Source organism: Triturus cristatus, chromosome 10, assembly GCF_964204655.1.
Source record: "Triturus cristatus chromosome 10, aTriCri1.1, whole genome shotgun sequence".
Lineage (NCBI taxonomy): Eukaryota > Metazoa > Chordata > Amphibia > Caudata > Salamandridae > Triturus > Triturus cristatus.
In genome coordinates this window covers 397,855,751-397,871,634 of record NC_140593.1, presented here as the reverse complement: position 1 = coordinate 397,871,634, position 15,884 = coordinate 397,855,751, and positions in this window count along the sequence as shown.

Here is a 15,884-nt window from a genome sequence, read left to right as displayed (position 1 = left end):
ACATTCACTGCCCTCATCCCGTAATTTTGTTGTGTATTGTGGGACTAAAGTTTGCGGTCGGGCAGTGACAGCAGCTACATGCAACTCAGCACTGATGCTGGGAAACACAAGTGCTGTGCCATCTAACCACAGGGCAGCTCATCCTTGATGTAGCAGTGTACTATATGCCATACACATCGAATTCATTGGATGTCGTAGTGTCAGTATGTCGAGTGAGTGAAGAAAAACAACGTCTGAATGCAGGTCACTTGTGCATTTCACATGAGCATGAGTCCTGTCAATGTTGTGGTTGTGTGAGTTTCTGGGTAAGCTATTCACCACATCTCATCTATAAATCAGCTCATGCTTGTGTACCCCGACAAACGTAGGAGGAGACCACCCATCTTTCGACCTGTCCCCGACCTGGCGACGATGGAGGACATTGAAATCCTCCGGAAATTCAATTTGCATCGCCGCACACTACGACACCTATGTGCCCAGTTGGAGCCCCAATTGAAGCTCAAAAGAATATATCCGGCTGCATTGTCTGCTACAGTGAAGGTTATGGCTGCACTGCATTTCTTTGCTACTGGGTCTTTCCAGTACACTGTGGCCAGCACCAGTGGGCTGTCACAGCCCATGTTCAGCATGGTGTTGCATGACATTCTGTCAGCATTGATGCTTTACAAGGACAGACATGTCCACTTCCCAAGGAGGGATGAATTGGCAGCTGTGAAGAGGGAGTTCTATGACCTAGGAAGCATTCCAAATGTTGTGGGAGCCATTGATGGTACCCACATTGACATTGTTCCACCATAGGCAAGTGAACACATCTATAGGAAACGCAAAGACTACCACTCCATCAACGTGCAAGTGGTATGCTAGGCGGATAAGATCATCTCACACGTGTGTGTAAAGTATCCTGGGTCGGCACATGACGCCTACATCTTGCGGAACAGCACCACACCCCAATTGATGGCAAATCTGCACCCCGAGCTGGCCTGGCCTGTTGGTGAGCAGGCCGTGTCAATGACTGTGATGTATGTGTGACATGCTGCTCTCCTCACATATTCAGATCACACTGTTTGACTGTTTGCCTCACAACTAGGTGACTCTGGTTATCCCAGTCGTCCGTGGTTGCTGACCCACTGCGGAATCCAACACAGGGGGAAGTCCAATACAATGATGCACATGGGAGGACACATCGTGTGGTGGAGCGCACTTTTGGACTGCTGAAGTCAAGATTTAGGTGCCTGGACAAGACTCGTGGTGCACTTATGTACTCACCACAGAAGGTATGCCAGATGGTAGTCGTCTGCTGCATGCTACACAACCTGGCCTTGCGCAGAAAGATCCCCCTCATTCTGGACGACGATGAACAGCAGCAGCCCCATGCTCCCAACCCAAGCATGCCCAGTGACGATGACAGTGGTGAGGAAGAAGACCTTGACCAGCGTCAACAGCTCATCGTCAACCATTTCCGTTGAGTGTAAGTTAACAATGAGCGACTATGACTGAGTCTGTGTGCCTTGCTGTTGTCTCACAAACTTTGAGAATTGTTGCTGACATTTTATACACATATTGGACTATGCGCAGGATTAGAGAACTTGGGCAGACAGGGACTGAGCACCCAGAAGCACCCAGAAGCACAGGACCCAATTGCTATTGTGCCTCACTAGCTCTTCTACTCACTCAGAGGTATTCAGAGGTATTCAAGCGCCTGTACACACGTAGATAAGTTGAAGACAAGAAACGCTTTGAAATGTTCATTTTTTACTAGTTTCAAAACATGCAACATACGTGCCACAACAAGTTGAGAATGCATGAGTACAAAAGCAGTTACCATAGTGACACATCCATTTCACATGAAGCAAGATGTCATATTAATAATCCCTCTGGACGAAGACCCACGAGCATATCCCCCCACCCCTTGCAGTTGTATGAGATGTCTCAGGTCTATGGGCTTTGTCAGCAGACCCCATTCCTCAGCCAATACATGGTGAAATGTACATCCTATGTGCTGTGTCGCTCTTGTCACTGGATGGATCACTCTCCAAGTGTAGGGCAACTAGCTCGCCTTCCCATGACATCTAAAAGGCACCCGTGTCCTCTAGCAGCTGTGCCTGACCAGAACAGAATGACAATGGAAAATGTCCTCCGACCACGGACAGAATGTTCAGGCAGTACTCCTGGACCGCGCAGAGAATAAGCTCTGCAGACACTTCTCATGTGACAGACATATACTAATGTACTTGCAAAACAACTGCACCATATACATTTCATGCCCTACAGCTGCATGATGGAAGCCGGGGTGATGCCAGTCAACAATGTCCATGACAGGCAGATGACAGCCTCCCCTTGCTCAGGTCTGTGGTACCAAGCGAAACAGACCGCAGAGGTCAGCAGAGTCAAAGCTAATGCAGACAGGGCAAAAGTCAGAGAGCTGAATTACAATTCCTGTCAGTAGGCGTGAAAAAGGTGAATAGATATTGAATTAGTCACAAACAGTTCCTGTTGTTGTTAAGTAGTTACGAATCCAAGAAGGCAAAGGCAGCTTCGAAGCCAATCAGTTCCAAAAGACGATCCAAATCCTCTTCAGCAAAAAGGAGCGCCATCCAATCCAGCAGTATGAAGGAACAGATGTGCTCCTCGCACCACAAGGATGAAAGGAGCATCCCATGGCAACCTGGGAGAGGTTCGATGTAGGCATGGCACAGGAGCCATTGCGCAAACGCACAGGCGCAGCTGGCAGCCTGTCTGACACATTGAAAGGCATCTTACAAACGTGTATCACCGAAGCAGTCCTGGTCGTGGACCAACAAAGGACTCACCCACAGCTCATGATCCAGGGCAGCAAGGGATGTGTTGGAAAGGCAGACATCCATGGCCCAGTGAATGGGGCATTGGCGACAGTAGAACACAGATTGCACGCAGGTGAAATAAGCATAGCAGAAGGTTAGCCTATAACTGATGCGTAGCACAGCTAATGGGACACATCCAAAGAGAAGCTGCATGCGGTCATGGTACAGTTGCAACTGATCGGGGCTCGCTAGGACCACAGGATGGGCAGACATGATTTGAGAGCACTCTTAGAACCAGCGTTCAGCTGTACAGCCACAAGTAGTGATATCAAACCGCTAAATGCAGTCTAAAAATTGGAGGAATGGCACCCGGTAGTACTCCAAAAATAGCATGAAATGAAGGGACAAGGCCCGAGCCCACAAGTTTGAAAAAAATTTGCAAAGGCCTTCAGTATCAGAGGCTTTTGATGATTTTTGTGTCAGTTCCCCGGACAAAAGTGGGAGTGACATGTTCAGCAGTGACTGAATCGCGCGGGGCGGTCAAGGCGCCTGGAATTCGAAGGTCTCAGGGGTGATGTGTGAGCAACTACTTGTTAAAACAGAAGCCCATTGTGCCTGCACACTTATTGAAGTATGCTTTCACTGTGGGAATGTGAGGCCACAAATTACTATCCACAATCACATATGGGGGGGTAAGGAGAACATTGCTATAGCAAGGAACACAGCATGCAATAGTTCCTATATACGCGATGCCTGCCCTGTAACCACAGCAGTTGTGCTCATTCAGGAGAAGATAACTTCGGTTGTAAAACAGATTTAGCGTGGGTATGTTGTCAGGGATTGGTGTTCATGTGGGTAAACATGCATAGATCGTACATGTCACATGAAAATCCCTGGGCAACAGTACTTGAGTGTGTGAATGCGACAATGTCACCATCGTCCACATGACAGGATGTGTTGTGATGCTGGCTCTTGAGGGCACACTACGGATTTCATTGTTCTGCACTGTGTGGTCTGTGACAACTTCTGTCATGTCCATGATGATGTTATAAGGGGGATTGGAGCACACTGCTTCACCTCCCAGCACAGTTCACCCCTTAGCATTCTGGTAAATGCAGTTCAGTCATGATGCTTACTTGTCATGTGACTGAGGTGTTCGACCTGAATTGGGCAGGGAGAGGTACAGAGACCCGGCGAGATTGTGTCAGCTTCTTCAGCAGACACCGATCACAATGTATCTTACACCTACTGATGCAGGAGGATAACGTGACACACATGTGTCTAGAGATTCACAGCACTGACCTGCACCAACCTTGATGACACATGACAACGGTAACAGAGAACTAAGCTTTTCAACTGAACTGCATTTACCAGGATGCTAAGGGCTAAACTGTGTTGGGAGGTGCAGTTGTGTGCTCCAATCCCCCTGCTGTACATGTTGATGGTGTTGGCCAGTGTTATCTGTAATGCATATTGTACAGTGTTGTCAAGTGGTGTGCTTTTGCGGCTATTCCATAATATGTCAACACACTGTTATTTCCTTGTGTCTTTCCAGGTTCCTCCACTCTCTCAATGGATTTTCGCTTTTACATATTCGGATACATTGCAATGTTAGTTAACATGCTATTTAGGGGCCGATTCTGATAGCCAGTCGGACAGCTGTCCGTAGGCTTACCGTGCGACCGACACGTACCTGGAGCCGGTCCGTCCTGTAGAGTAAGTACGATGCGCATAACTGCCAAAAACACGACCGACACGTAGGCTGTGAATCAAGCCCCATTCTCCGTCCGAGCCGTAACTCCCAAAGAGGAACCTTGTCGCCCAGAAGCAGTATCCATAACAGTTTCCGGCATGACAAGTACGATGCGTACTTTTTACGCGCCGGACAGGTCGTCACGTACGGCACGTCACAGAATCCAGAAAACAAGCATATCAGCTACGATTCGCACCACAAATCAATACACGGCTACGAGACGGACCAGCTTGCAGCGGGTACGAGACGGAGCAACAAGCAGCGTGTACGACACGAACACATCATGAATCCCATCGCGCAGGTCATACCAGTACTCTACATCTATGACCGGCTCAGGGACCGACGGCGCAGGCGGTAAGTCAGACACCTACCACATAAACAAACAACACGTACCCGCAAAATGGCACACACACACAGGGGATCCATATCCTGGCCACTAACAACAGACCACCATAGGGGTCGCATGGCCAGCACCACGAACACCCCCACCCATAGGGGGCCTGTTGCCCATCACTACTGCCACCCCCACCCATAGGGACTATGTTGCCCATCACCCCTGCCACCCCCACTCACAGGGGACCTGTTGCTCCTCACCCCTGCCACCCCCACCCATATGGACTATTTTGCCCATCACCCCTGCCACCCACAGCCCTAGTGCTTATGTTGCCCATCACCCCTGCCACCCCCACTCACAGGCGACCTGTTGCTCATCACCCCTGCCACCCCCACCCATATGGACTATGTTTACCATCACCCCTGCCACCCACACCCCTAGTGCTTATGTTGCCCATCACCCCTGCCACCCCCACCCATAGGGACTATGTTGCCCATCACCCCTGCCACCCCCACTCACAGGGGACCTGTTGCTCATCACCCCTGCCACCCCCACCCATATGGACTATGTTGCTCATCACCCCTGCCTCCCCCACCCATGAGGACTATGTTGCCCATCACCCCTGCCACCCACACCCCTAGTGCTTATGTTTCCCATCTCCCCTGCCACCCCCACTCACAGGGCTTATGTTGCCCATAACCCCTGCCACCCCCACCCACAGGGGACCTGTTGCTCATCACTCCTGCCACCCCCATTCACAGGGCTTATGTTGCCTATCAACCCTGCCACCCCCACCCACAGGGGACCTGTTGCTCATCACCCCTGCCGCCCCCACCCATATGGACTATGTTGCTCATCACCCCTGCCACCCCCACCCATATGGACTATGTTTACCATCACCCCTGCCACCCACACCCCTAGTGCTTATGTTGCCCATCACCCCTGCCACCCCCACTCACAGGGAACCTGTTGCTCATCACCCCTGCCACCCCCATGCATATGGACTATGTTGCCCATCACCCCTGCCACCCACACCCCTAGTTCTTATGTTGCCCATCACCCCTGCCACCCCCACCCATAGGGACTATGTTGTCCATCACCCCTGCCACCCCCACTCACAGGGGACCTGTTGCTCATCACCCCTGCCACCTCCACCCATATGGACTATGTTGCCCATCACCCCTGCCACCCACACCCCTAGTGCTTATGTTGCCCATCACCCCTGCCAACCCCACTTACAGGGCTTATGTTGCCCATCACCCCTGCCACCCCCATTCACAGGGCTTATGTTTCCCATCACCCAAGCCACCCCCACTCACAGGGGACCTCTTGCCCATCAGCCCTGCCACCCACGCCCATAGTATGGGTGATGCGCAACACATCCAGCATAAGCAAACATCAGGTATGTCTGCAAAATACATCCCCCATGATATCATGACAACAGTGTGTAGTCTGTGACAAATGCCAACAACAGTGATTATGGCTATCAGCATACAATGTAAGTAACAGCACATGTGTGACCAACACATGAGTGTGACATACACAAGGCAAGCATCACCATAGCACTGTGCCAATGAAAAAAGAACACCCCCTCACTGTGTAGAACAAAAGTTAAGTGTGGGCTTCCAAACTGCAGCAGATGTTGAGCATTGTGGTGATGGGGTCTAAACCCCCCCTCATCACAGTGACCAAAAGGTAAGTGTCATCATAATCAAAGCTGCAAATAACAAACAGCATGTATGAACCCTGCTCCCAACACATTAAACACTTCTGGGGTGAAGTAGTGTTTGTGTCCCATTCCCACAGAGATGTGGTGAGGCTAACAGTGCTGTGAAAACATAACACACTCTCGGCCATGTGCAGACAGGCGCCACACATGGGGTCTGACAATGCATACAGTGTACAATGACACAAGAGCAGAAGTGACCATCACAAAGCATACACACATCTCGAAAATAGACACACTAACCAAAACAACCTGTGTAGACTGTAGGTGTCAGCTCACAAACTCCCATTCCATGCCAGCAATGGCACCTAACATCCAGGATGAATGTGCACAATGATGTGATATGACTCACAGGGACAGCAGGCAAAATCACAGAAACGGCATACAGACAATGGCCCACGACAGCAATACCAATGCACTGATGCAGATGCACAATCACAAACAGGCAACCTCACACTGCACATCTGACACAACATGTGTGTGTGTGTGTGTGTATGTCTCAGTATCCAACAAGAAAGAAACAGAAATAGGCGCACTCCGTGTTTTAAGCAATGTAATTCAATTAATCAAGTCGCAGGTGCAAACGAGTAGGTCCCCCTGGGTTGGGACTCAATGAAAATAGAGTAAGCACACTCCTGGAAAGGGAGGGTGTCACTCGTTGCACTCAGAGAGAGAATCAAAGTTCTCCTTGTCCAAAGGTTTAGTTCCAAACACTGAAACGGTGATTCAGAGTCAATTAAATTTATTTATGGCAATCTTCCAAAGATGTAGAATTATCATCATTCTATCAATCTCGACTCGTTTATCAAATATCCATTAATCAATTGCCCAATGCATTTCGGGCCGTTCAAGCCCTTCATCAGGGGCGGCACTGTGGAGGAGACAAGGGAGCAGCACTCATTTATCACATTATACATAGGTTTAAATGAGCATGACAAATTAAAACGTGAATTGTGTAACGTGGTACGGTGAACAATAAAGTTATGTGAATCGGGAGTGAAAAAAACTGGTAGTACAGACGAACATATTCAAATAGCAGCGGGTTTCCGTTGCGTTAGAAACCACCGGGTGTACTGGCGTTAGTGAAGTGAGTTCAAGTGGTGCTACTAACTGTTAAACGCGTGGTGAAATTAAGGAGTTTCTTAATGACGAACAAACATGCTATGTCCGAAGGTTGTGATGCTCAATGGGTGCAAGTTACGGAGGGCATAGAGTCAATATCCATAAAACTAAAGATCGTGGGTCACTAGGGTAAAAAGTGGGTCGGTGGGAAACTCTCATCAAGCGGTCTCGGCCCGAGTGGTTAGTACGGCGTGCACTTACGTTCGAATCGTAGAATCAAAGTCCCATCACTTAGCAAGACGGCGCTCACGGGTGCTGCGGCAGTAGTTCAGGTTAGTGAATCGTAATCATGTGATCGGGGAACGTAACCATTTAAAAGAGAGTAAATTGCACGTGTACGTGAACTACAACGGTAGATATAGAAAACAGATTTGTAGTTCGTGGAACGAACGGAGAAAAGTAAATCACCTGTGCGAATGAGAGGAGTCCTGAGCACATGAGAGGGCTGGGAAAATGTAAGAATAAGTAAACAAGAGTAAACGAATAACATAGAAGCAAACTGTAATCACAAAATGTCTCATTGAGAAAACGTAATAAATAATGTAAGGCAAAGAAAAACATGAAATAGATTAAAATAAAGGGAGGCCTTGTTACTTCAGAAAGTTGTAAATTGTAAATAAGTTGACAGTGAAATCCAGAGGTACAGATTATATACAGTCATCAGCTCATCGATGTAGGAGGTCGGGTTACAAGTAGCAGCCTAAATCGTAACGTTCATTAAGACCCTTAGGCTGGGTAGAATTCAATTTGTGGATCCAATAGATTTCTCTCTGTAATAGGAATCTGTTATTGTCTCGTCCTTTCAATATAGGAACCTGTTCAAGGATAAGGAAACGGAGTTGACATATGTTATGTTGATGTTCGTGGAAGTGAGTCGCAATGGGTGATTTGGCCTGTTGGGTTCTTATGTTGCTTTTGTGTTCGTTTATTCGAATGCGGATTTTTCTTTCAGTTTTTCCCACGTATGCAAGGCCACATGGGCATTTCAGTAAGTAAATGACATTTTGGCTGTTGCAGGTAGCAGTAACTCTGAGCTTGATAGGGTAACCATGTAGTGGATGTTGGATTGTAGTTCCCTTAATGATGCAATTGCAGTTTCCACAATTGAGACAAGGTTGAGTACCTTTGTAAGGGCTTGTGGTAGAATCTCGGGTTTTGGAGAGAATTTGTTTAAGATTGCGTGATCTCTGATACGCAAATCTAGGAGGTATCTCAAAAATGTTGTTGAAGTCCGCCTCAGTGCTTAACATGGGCCAGTATCTCAGTATGGTTTTCTTGATGGTAAAGCTCTCGGTGGAGTATTTGGACACAAATGTCATTCTCTGTGGTGTGGACATCGGTCGTTTAGGTTGGAGGAGTGTTTGTCGTGAGAGTCTGTCTATCTTCAGTACTGCTTTTTCCAGAATGTCACTCGGATATTTACGTTGTTTGAATTTGGAAATGCACATGTTTCTACTGGACTCATACAGTTCATTGGTACTGGAAATCCTTTTTAGTCGGAGAAGTTGTGAGTATGGTAGGTGATTTTTGAGTGATGGCTGGTGGAAACTATGAAAATGAAGAAGGTTATTGCGATCTGTTGGTTTTGTGTACACTTGAGTGGTAAGGTTGCCTTGTTGGATGGTAACGCGAGTGTCCAGGAAAGTTATGGATTCTGTATTGGTAAAATGAGTAAATTCAATGCGTTGGTCGATGGTATTGAGCATGGTAATGAGAAATTCAAGTTGAAGAAAGACAGACTCTCACGACAAACACTCCTCCAACCTAAACGACCGATGTCCACACCACAGAGAATGACATTTGTGTCCAAATACTCCACCGATAGCTTTACCATCAAGAAAACCATACTGAGATACTGGCCCATGTTAAGCACTGAGGCGGACTTCAACAACATTTTTGAGATACCTCCTAGATTTGCGTATCAGAGATCACGCAATCTTAAACAAATTCTCTCCAAAACCCGAGATTCTACCACAAGCCCTTACAAAGGTACTCAACCTTGTCTCAATTGTGGAAACTGCAATTGCATCATTAAGGGAACTACAATCCAACATCCACTACATGGTTACCCTATCAAGCTCAGAGTTACTGCTACCTGCAACAGCCAAAATGTCATTTACTTACTGAAATGCCCATGTGGCCTTGCATACGTGGGAAAAACTGAAAGAAAAATCCGCATTCGAATAAACGAACACAAAAGCAACATAAGAACCCAACAGGCCAAATCACCCATTGCGACTCACTTCCACGAACATCAACATAACATATGTCAACTCCGTTTCCTTATCCTTGAACAGGTTCCTATATTGAAAGGACGAGACAATAACAGATTCCTATTACAGAGAGAAATCTATTGGATCCACAAATTGAATTCTACCCAGCCTAAGGGTCTTAATGAACGTTACGATTTAGGCTGCTACTTGTAACCCGACCTCCTACATCGATGAGCTGATGACTGTATATAATCTGTACCTCTGGATTTCACTGTCAACTTATTTACAATTTACAACTTTCTGAAGTAACAAGGCCTCCCTTTATTTTAATCTATTTCATGTTTTTCTTTGCCTTACATTATTTATTACGTTTTCTCAATGAGACATTTTGTGATTACAGTTTGCTTCTATGTTATTCGTTTACTCTTGTTTAGTTATTCTTACATTTTCCCAGCCCTCTCATGTGCTCAGGACTCCTCTCATTCGCACAGGTGATTAACTTTTCTCCGTTCGTTCCACGAACTACAAATCTGTTTTCTATATCTACCGTTGTAGTTCACGTACACGTGCAATTTACTCTCTTTTAAATGGTTACGTTCCCCGATCACATGATTACGATTCACTAACCTCACTACTGCTGCAGCACCCGCGAGCGCCGTCTTGCTAAGTGATGGGACTTTGATTCTACGATTCGAACGTAAGTGCACGCCGTACTAACCACTCGGGCCGAGACCGCTTGATGAGAGTTTCCCACCGACCCACTTTTTACCCTAGTGACCCACGATCTTTAATTTTATGGATATTGACTCTATGCCCTCCGTAACTTGCACCCATTGAGCATCACAACCTTCGGACATAGCATGTTTGTTCGTCATTAAGAAACTCCTTAATTTCACCACGCGTTTAACAGTTAGTAGCACCACTTGAACTCACTTCACTAACGCCAGTACACCCGGTGGTTTCTAACGCAACGGAAACCCGCTGCTATTTGAATATGTTCGTCTGTACTACCAGTTTTTTTCACTCCCGATTCACATAACTTTATTGTTCACCGTACCACGTTACACAATTCACGTTTTAATTTGTCATGCTCATTTAAACCTATGTATAATGTGATAAATGAGTGCTGCTCCCTTGTCTCCTCCACAGTGCCGCCCCTGATGAAGGGCTTGAACGGCCCGAAATGCATTGGGCAATTGATTAATGGATATTTGATAAACGAGTCGAGATTGATAGAATGATGATAATTCTACATCTTTGGAAGATTGCCATAAATAAATTTAATTGACTCTGAATCACCGTTTCAGTGTTTGGAACTAAACCTTTGGACAAGGAGAACTTTGATTCTCTCTCTGAGTGCAACGAGTGACACCCTCCCTTTCCAGGAGTGTGCTTACTCTATGTCTCAGTATCCCCAGGCAACTACACAGCACATGAGGAGGGTTGAACCACAGTGACACAGATGTGGACACAGTGCCATACAAAAGTAAACCATCATTGGGACACCCTCAGTGGGCAATCAGGCGTTGGGAGATGAGAGGAAGCACAACAGACACATGTGACACAAGCTGGAATGAACACCAACTAACACAGTAAGATACTGACACACAACAACACAATCCCCAGGGACAAGACATTGGTGTGACACAAGCATGCATGACACCTCCACTGTGATGACAAAGGCAGATGTCGTAGAAACTGGGAAACCCAGACATGTGTCCTGTGCCACAAACGTACATCACAAATACACAAACACAAATCACTCAGCATGGCCCCTCATCCATGGACAAACGGGAGCTAGGGGACCATCCATGCAAACATTCACATCAGTCCACCATCAACACCACACACCTGAACTGCAACAATGTGTATCTGTGAAGTCCACATGAACAGGTGACATTGCACATGCATCCATGACAAACACAGGAATGTTGCCAGGAACTAAGGTGCACACACACATCACACAAGGACTGTTTACAACCCTGGGGAATGACAGACACACTGCACAGTATGCGGTACATGGCCATGACCTCAAAGGTCATGTAACCTTCAGAATCCCTGCCACAGTACCAGGACTATGCAGATGCCAAGGAGAAACACAAGGCACCCATGCTGACACCTGTCAGCATCGCTGCCGTGAACCTGACAAGTGGGAGCAGTCACACACACATACAAATGTCTCAATCACTGAAAACTACCACCTAGGGACAACTACATGCTATTCTGAACAAACAAGTGTCTTGAGGAACCCTGACTGTGTCCCATCTGTGTCTGACAACATCATCAACACTCAGAACTGACAAATCACAATGATGATAAGAAAATTAACAGTAGTGTGTCATGCACCCACACATTTGGTAGCCCATTGGAAAAGTAGTGGGATGAACCCAGTACCACTCAGCAAGCATCAACAACAGGTACATATCAAGGGAACCCTGTCTGTGTATGAACAGGGATGTGGACACACACACATGCACATACAACACACACCATGGGCCCAGGCCATGTCACTGGACAGCACACTAACTTGAGGGAACACAACTCATGTGGGAGCCCAGCTGTGCCAAACATATTCACCGCAAGTCCCACTCATGTCTGCAGAACACTTGGTCAGTCAGCCATCAGTTACCACACAATGAAGGCTCTGGTCACAACAGCTTGGGTATGGGAGTCTCCCCTAAGTCATCTGCACATACCCAAAACATATGTCTAGAAAGTTGCACAGAGGACCCATTTTCTCCTATTACAATGATGCACACACCTGTAGGGCCTGTAGTGATGAGCACAAAGTATGTGGAAGTGTCAATTTGGACAATGGGAAGCACATCATATGTGCAGGGGTGCAAGCTACAGATGTGACCATGCCAATGAAATGCTCACAGAGAGATGTACACAAATAGTTGATCCTGACACACCCAGGTAGCTGCAAAGGATGGCATGGATACCCACCAGAATAGGATACATATCTAATGGACCACAGGGAGTAAATCACATCAACACATCAGTATGCAACAGTGTAAACCAAGCATTACAGGTGCAAGGGCATGGAAAACAACATCAACATGATGTAGAGCTAAATCAAGTTCACAGGGACAAAGTAAAAAGCTTTATTCAGCATATGAAAAGTGAAACGTCTGTTCCAACAAAAGGCCAATGGCCAGTCCATGTCCAAATGGCAAGGAGTGAACTAGAGTGACAAATTCAGTATATGAAATGCTAAACGTCTGTGCGGCCAAAAGGCCAATGACTAGTCCATGTCAAAATGCCATGGAGTGAACTAGAGGGACAACTGTCCCACCTTGCTTGCCTGCACTGCTAAGGACCGGGGTCATCAACACGGAGGGGCATACATGGGGGCAGGCCAGGCACCGCAGAGACAGGATCAGGGCGCAGCAGAAGGAGGCAGTGAAGAGGTGGGGGATGCAAGCGAGAAACTTGCAACTGCAGTGGAGCTGATTGAAGTGGTAGGTGCTGTCACAATTGTGGGGCACAAGTCAGATGGGGTGGGTGCCGGCACAACTCCAGTGCGCAGGTAAGATGGAGTGGATTGGCTCACCACTGCAGTGCCCAAGTCAGACGGGGTGGTCGTGGACTCCAAAGCAGTGCCTACATCCATGGGAGCGGAATGAGGGACAGGTGAGGTCGGTAGGGCAGGGGGGGAGACACGGTCCCCACATCAGTGGCACCAACTGTATGACCAGGTGTAGAGGAGCAAGTGCTAGGGGGGGATGGCCTTAGCATTTTGGGGATGGTGTATCTGTGTTTGGGGGAACCCAGGGCAGGGAGTGGCGGGGGAACCTCTGGAGTGGTGGCCTGGGGGATGGAGGACGGAGACTTTGCCTTGGAGCTGCGTGGTGGCGGGGGGGTCTTGCTCTTCTTGCGCCGGGGGGACTTGCGGGTGGGCGTCTCAGTCTGACTGCGCCTGGGGGAGGGTGTCCGGGGTGTGAGGGGCACTCCCTTCTGTGTGTGGGGACTTCCTCTTCCCCTTGAAATCAGGATCTGCAGGGTCAGTGGGGAAGAGGCCAAGGTCACAGAGGAAGAGCTTCTGGGGGGATGGGGTTGCAGGTGAGGCAAGGGAAGGGGGCTGGGAGGGAGAGGTCTGGGAGGACCGTGAAGTGGTTGTGGATGAATGTGTGTGTGTCAGCAAACAAGCCCCTGTGAGTGTGTGTCTTCAGTCCCCTGCGCTTGCTTGTGTGCACGTCTAGCCCTTGGCTTGGGGGTTTCTGTGCTTGGGACAGGTAGGGTGCTAGGAATCGTGGGTGGTGCAGGGGTAGGTGTGGTGAGGGACTATTGGAGGAGGGACACTGCTGCCGTCAGGGAGGAGGCCACAGACTGGTTGGTCCTCTGTAGGGCAGACATGCCCGAGGAAATGCACTCCATGAATGACACCAGTTGTGTCAACAGACCTGTGTGTGCATGGAGGACCTTCAGCATCGACGTCTGCCCTACATGGATCTGTTGAAGTAAGTCCACAGACTCCTCACTCAGGGCAGCAGGGGACACAGGGGCAGGGGGTGCGGTGCCTGGCACAAAGGAGACATGCTCACGAACACAGGAGCCCACAGGGACCTCTGGGATGGGAGCCGATGGGAGGGGGGTGGTGGTGGTGGTGGTGGTGGTGGCGGAGACAGCCTCAGTAGCTGGTGTTTGGTGGCTGCTGACACCCGCCTCCACAGGGGAGTCATCCTCAGAGCTGCTGTGGCCTTCAGCTGGGGGGAAGGTGCTGACGACTCCTCTGTGTGGCTCAACTCGTCCTCCGTGCCACTGGGTCCACCTGACTCCTCTCCTTCTGTCCCTGTAAGGCTCTGTGGCTCCTCCTGGTCCGTGGAGCTGTCCCTTCCTGTGGCCGTGGATGTATCTGGATAGGAATAGGAAGTAAGAGAACAACATCAGTCACCTGCACCGAATGCACACATCACAGTGAGTACATCACATCATAGGGCAAGCCCTGGCATCATCAGCTGAACACAGGTCAAAGTGCCAACACTGTTTAGGATGAGACAAATGTCATTCTCAACATCAACCATGGCACACATATCCCTCCTTGACTTTCACACATATGTCCGTTGCACGTTGGATGCTAACACACCAATGTGCCAACATGCACCACCCACACATTCGTTGTACATGCAAGTGAAGTATGTAACTAGACACACAGCACATCTCTTGCGACTGACTCAGTTCAGGTGTCCGGATGAAGGGATGGGCAGAGACTCTTTTCACATGCTTGGGATGCATGCCAGCAACACACACTATGATGTACTCACGTCCTGATGGGCAAGGCCACAATGGGGTGCATGGTGCACACTTGAACACAACGCAGGCTCACTATTGGAGGAGGGACACTGCAAGTTCAATGCCATGGCACTGGGATGCCCTGAAAGTCAGTCAAACTGTCTCCTGTCACAGGGGCAGGGCATCCAGACAACAACAATATGCACTGACTCACAATCCTAGCTCAGGGGTTAATCTGACTCTGCAGATGAACAGCGCACTTGCCCATTCCATGCAAACAACATATCCAGGACCCAGAAAACCCCACATCATGCAAATCATTCATATGTGTCTCAGCAAACACAAATCCATGAACATTAACACATCACAGTCTGCCATGCATGTAACCCAGCTGCATGAGGGACACAGTAGCATACACCATTGTGCACTGTCAGATGATGACACACCTGTATGTCACACAGGTCTTATCTCCCACAGTCACATTGCAGATGTCATGCTGACCCTCTGAATCATGGACACCCCAGTTGTACGTAGCAACAAGCTACACCCTAATGACACAGAGGCACACACCTGAGGGCACATGTCACTAAGCACAACCTGCAATTTCAAACACAGGAGTGGGATTACAGAGTGTTTCTGAATGCCCTTGAGGGGGCATGACTGGGCAGGACTAAGTGAAACAGTGTTTTTCCCCGGACAGTAGTCAGGTGGCTAAGCAATT